Source organism: Phaseolus vulgaris, chromosome 7 (genome assembly GCF_051622355.1).
Source record: "Phaseolus vulgaris cultivar YP4 chromosome 7, ASM5162235v1, whole genome shotgun sequence".
Taxonomy (NCBI): Eukaryota; Viridiplantae; Streptophyta; class Magnoliopsida; order Fabales; family Fabaceae; genus Phaseolus; species Phaseolus vulgaris.
In genome coordinates, this window is record NC_143504.1 from 48,357,902 (window position 1) to 48,363,901 (window position 6,000).

Genomic DNA, 6,000 nt, shown 5'->3' on the forward strand with positions numbered 1-6,000 from the left:
TGCCAGCCGAGAGGAGCAGTCGAGAATGCTAGCCGAGAGGAGCAGCCGAGAATGCTAGCTGAGAGGAGCAGCCGAGAATACTAGCCGAGAGGTGCAACCGAGAGTACCAGCCAAGAGTCCAGTCCAAGAAGAAACAGTTCAGCCCAAGAGGAAACCGAGAGTCCAGCCCAAGACCGGAAGATTTGTATAAAAGGTCGTCTTGTCAATCTGGTTCGAGTGTTCTTGGTCCCTGTTGTAAGAACATTTTGGCGCCCACCGTGGGGCCGAGAACTAGTTGAAAAAAGGTAGAAGACAAGATGGATCAAAGAGAAGAACAAGGAGGAGAGCAGGCAGATGATGTTAGCATGCCAATGACAATGTTGATACAGCTGCAGAAGGAGTTTGAGATGTTAAAAAAGAGTAATGAAGAAGAATTGAGTGTGCTAAGGGCCGAAAACGCACGCATGAGGAGAAAGTTACAAGAGGAGACAATTTTGAACTCATATTTTGAAACCGTTCAGCCAAGAGCACAAGTCAATGAGAGGATTTATCATAATGAGAGTTCCCAAACAAAAAGAAGATTGCTCGGAGATTCTGAAGTTTTTGCAGGAGCATCTTCAAGAAAACATCCCTTCTATGATGTCATCGTTGATACTCCATTGCCTGACAATTGAAAAAATTTAACTGTTGACAAATATGACGGAAGCACGGACCCTGATGAACATGTTGCAGTATATACCACACAAATTAGTCTATATACATGGAACGATGCTGTTATGTGCAGAGTGTTCCCTACAACGTTAAAAGGGGCAACATTAAGTTGGTTCACACGTCTTCCGTCCTTAAGCATAGATTGTTTTGATACATTGGTGGAAAAGTTTGGAGCTCAGTTCGCAACCAGTCGTCCCCATCATCTAACCTCGATTACTTTAGTGAATATAAGACAAGAGAAGGGAGAGTCGTTAAGAATGTTCATGGAACGCTTTGGAAGGGTTGCCCTGGGAATTCGAAATCTCAGCCCAGAGGTTACCATGCATCATATGATAACAGCACTGAAGCCAAGACCGTTTGCTGATAGTCTTTGCAAGAAACCTGCGACCAATTTAGATGAACTAAGACAGCGAGCGTCGAAGTTCATGCAAATGGAAGAACTGAGAGAGTTTCAAAATCAGGCAAGGATTGATGGAGGTGAAAGAAAGGTGATAGAAAAAGAAAGTGGACCTATGGCTAGAAGAGCCAGAGAAGAATTCAGAAGCCGAAAGTTCCAGCAATACACACCCTTGAATACAAACAGAACAAGAGTCCTACAAGAAGCCATGGCGGCAGAGATAATACCACCACCTAGAAAAGCACGAACACCGGAAAGGGCAGACCACACTAAACATTGTGAATATCATAAAAATCATGGCCATCATACAGAGGAGTGTGTCGGGTTAAAAGATAGAATAGAGGAGTTGATTCAGGCTGGGCAGTTGAAACGTTTTGTTCAAGGAGGAAATGCTAGACTGAGGTTAAGTCCGGAGAGAAGATTGAGAGGGGTTGAGATGGGAGAGAGAAGGGCGGAAAGATTTGAAAGAGAAAAAAGAATAGAAAAGAGAGATGATAGAAGAGGTGGGAGGTCAGAAGGAAGAAATGATAGAGCTTACCAAAACACACAATCAGTAAGGAGAAGTAGGGAACAAAGTTTGGGGAGACCTGTCAGGGGGTTTATAAATACTATTTCAGGTGGTTTCTCTGGAAAGGAATCGTCATCAGCAAGGAAACAACATTGGAGAAGTATCAGGACCATTAACCACATTTTCAAAAGAAGAACTTTGCCACCAATGCTTTTTACAGATGAGGATTTTCAAGAAATTGATCCTGATCACGACGATCCTATGGTGATAACAGTAGAAATAGCCGAATATGCCGTCATGAAAACCTTGGTTGATCAAGGGAGTTCAGTTGATATTTTATTTTGGGATACTTTCAAAAGGTTGCATCTAAAAGAAGAAGACATTGTGCCTTTCCGAGAACAAATAATTGGCTTCTCAGGGGAGAGAGTTAGCACGAAAGGATATGTTGATTTGATGACCACATTTGGAAGAGGAAATAAGACTAAAAAGATCAAAATCAGATATTTGGTGGTGGATGCTTCTACGTCATATAATGTGTTGTTAGGACGATCTTCTTTGAATAAGTTGGGAGCAATAGTTTCAACACCACATTTAGCAATGAAATTTCCAACAGAAAAGGGGGAGATAGCAACAGTCTATGTTAATCAAAGAGATGCTCGAGAATGTTATGCGGTAGGTTTGGAGATGAATTTGAAGGCACACAAAGATACCGAAAGAATGGTGGCAATGACAGATTTGGACCTAAGATTAAATGATGAAAGATTAGAACCAAAAGAAGAGACTACAACCGTAGTATTGGGCCGAGACGAGAAGCAATGCACTTATATAAGTGGAAGTTTGCCCGAAGAATTGTTAAACAAACTTATCACATTGTTACGCAACAACAAAGACTTGTTTGCTTGGACACCATCTGATATACTTGGAATAGATCCAAAGGTAATTTGTCACAAGTTGTCGGTATGTCGAGAAGCGAGACCGATATCTCAAAAACGAAGAAAGTTGGGTGAAGAGAGACGAAAAGAAGCAATTGAAGAAACCGAGAAGTTAATGCAAGCTGGTTTCATTAAGGAAGCTCACTATACGACATGGTTATCCAATGTGGTGCTTGTCAAAAAACCGAATGGAAAATGGAGAATGTGTACAGATTATACAGACTTGAATAAAGCTTGTCCGAAAGATACATATCCATTACCCAACATAGACCGATTGGTAGATGGGGCGTCTGGACAAGAAATGATGAGTTTTCTCGATGCCTATTCAGGGTATAACCAAATACAAATGTATGAGCCGGATGTGCCAAAAACAGCTTTTACCACAGATACTGCAAATTATTGTTACAAAGTCATGCCTTTCGGCTTGAAGAATGCTGGAGCAACATATCAAAGATTGATGGATAAAGTGTTCAAAGATCAAATTGGAAAAAACATGGAAGTATATGTGGACGATATGGTTGTGAAGTCGGAGGAAGTAGAGAAACATTTGGGAGATCTTGAGGAGGTGTTTGCACGCATAAGAGAGTACAATATACGTCTCAATCCGGAAAAATGTGTGTTCGGCGTCAAAGGTGGGAAATTTCTGGGTTTTATGCTAACCAACAGAGGGATTGAGGCCAATCCTGATAAATGCGAAGCAATTATGAAGATGGGAAATCCGAAAAATTTGAAAGAGGTGCAGAGATTAGTGGGAAAACTAAATTCATTGTCAAGATTTTTACCAATCTTAGCTGAAAAAACTAAACCAATAATAAATTTGTTAAAAAAATCTGAAACCTTTGAGTTGAATGAAAAATGTGAGCAAGCCTTCTCTCAAATCAAAAGTATGGTAGCTGAACCACCAATCCTAGTTAAACCTGAGTTGACCCAACCCATCATAGTCTACTTGGCAACTTCAAATGAAGCCATAGGAGCAGCGTTAATCCAAGAGAACCCGGACCAAAAACCAATATATTTTGTAAGTAGATCCCTCCAAAGTGCCGAAACCAGATATCCCAAGGTAGAAAAAGTTGCCTTAACCCTGGTGTACGCCGCAAGACGTCTTCGGCCATACTTTCAGAATCATCAGATAATTGTGAGGACAGATTATCCAATATCAAAATTTTTGAGAAAACCAGAACTTGCAGGTAGAATGGTGACATGGTCAATGGAGCTTTCAGAATATGGAATCAAATATGAACCAAGAGGACCAATCAAAGCTCAATCCCTCGCGGATTTCATCATCCAGATGCCGACAACAACACAGCAGGAACAGTGGATATTGTATGTAGATGGCGCGTCAAGCAAAAAAGGAAGCGGAGCAGGGATAATACTTGAAGGACCAAACAACTTCCAAATAGAGATGGCATTGCGATTCGAGTTCAGAACATCCAACAACCAGGCCGAATACGAAGCTCTTATTACAGTATTACTATTGGCGAGAGACATGGGAGTTGAAAATGTCATTTGCAAAAGTGATTCTCAGCTCTCAGTGGGACAGGTACGAGGAGATTATCAGGTAAAAGATCCATTATTGATGCAATATTATCATAAGGTATTAAATATCATGCAATGTTTTAATCAAGCTGAAATAAAATATATTCCGAGAGAACTAAACATGAAAGCAGATTCATTATCCAAATTAGCAAGTCAACAACGGCAACTCCAACACAACTCAGTTATACAACAAACCCTCAGTCATCCGACAGTCGGTTTCGAGGAATGTTGCAATGTTACCACAACAAAGGATGAATGGATAAAAACATATATGGAAGCCATAAAGAATCAAGAGCAAGGTGTTCAACTGGATACAAAAATGGCAAAAAAAATAGCTAGTTTCGTGTTAATTGGAGATGAACTCTATAAACGCGGACATTCAATACCTTTATTAAAATGTCTTTCAAAAGAGCAAGCTCAGTATGTGGTGAAAGAACTCCATGAAGGAATGTGTGGATTACATTGTGGAGCTCGAACAATGGCAACAAAAGTTTGCAGAGCTGGATATTATTGGCCAACACTCCGAGAAGATTGTGAAATTTATGTTAAAACATGCAAGAAGTGTCAAGAGTTTGGAAGTTTAAATCATATACCAACACAAGCGTTACAAGGAATTATTTCTCCATGGCCATTTGCAAAATGGGGAATTGATATACTTGGTCCATTCCCACTCGGTCGGGGACAAACTAAATTCATGATAGTAGCTATAGATTACTTTACAAAATGGATAGAAGCAGAAGCATTGACTAAGATAACAGCTCAGCAAGTTCAAATGTTTATATGGAAAAATATAATATGTCGATTTGGAATCCCACACACCATTATAACTGACAATGGCCGACAATTCATTGACAAAAAACTTATGAAATTTTATGCAGATTTGGGAATCAAGTCAGCAAGCACTTCAGTTGAACATCCACAGACGAATGGACAAGCGGAGGCTGCAAACAAAGTTATCTTGGGACAATTGAAGAAGAGGTTAGGAAGTGCAAAAAGTTTGTGGGCAGAGAAGTTACCAAAAAATTTATGGGCACATAGATGCACACCACAAACTTCAACTGAAGAAACACCATTCAACCTCACATATGGGATGGATGCAATGCTACCTGTAGAAGTAAATGAACCAACATTATGAAGGCAAATAGAAGATTGGAACATTAACAATGAATGCTTGAGAACCGACCTTGATCTTATTGAAGAACTTAGAGAGTGAGCGAAAATAAAAGAGGCAGCAGTAAAAAGAAGAGCAATGAAAAGGTTCAATGCGAAAGTAAAATTCAGAGATTTTAAGGAGGGGGATTTGGTATGGAGAATGCGAACTGATGCACGAAAAGATCCACGACATGGAAAATTGGCATCTAACTGGGAAGGTCCATTCAGGATACTCGAAAATTTACAAAATGGAGCATACAGATTGGAAACTTTAGAAGAAAAAATAGTACCAAGAACATGGAATACAAGTCATTTAAAGTTTTATTTTAGTTGAATTGGAAGATGTAAAAAGAGGACTCCGTGTATATATCTATCCATCAATGAAGAAACATTATCCAGTAACAATTTATCTTGTTCACTTACACAACTTTCGGTCTTGGATGATTTCACTCCAAGTGAAAACCCACCCGAAAAGACATATATTTATAAAAATTTCGGTCTTGGATGATTTCACTCTTAAGTGAAAACCGACCCAAAAAAGCATCTATTCATAAAACTTTCGGTCTTGGATGATTTCACTCTAAGTGAAAACCCACCCGAAAAAGCATCTATTCATAAAACTTTCGGTCTTGGATGATTTCACTCTTAAGTGAAAACCCACCCGAAAAAGCATCTATTCATAAAACTTTCGGTCTTAGATGAATTCACTCTAAGTGAAAACCCACCCGAAAAAGCATCTATTCATAAAACTTTCGGTCTTGGATGATTTCACTTTAAGTGAAAAC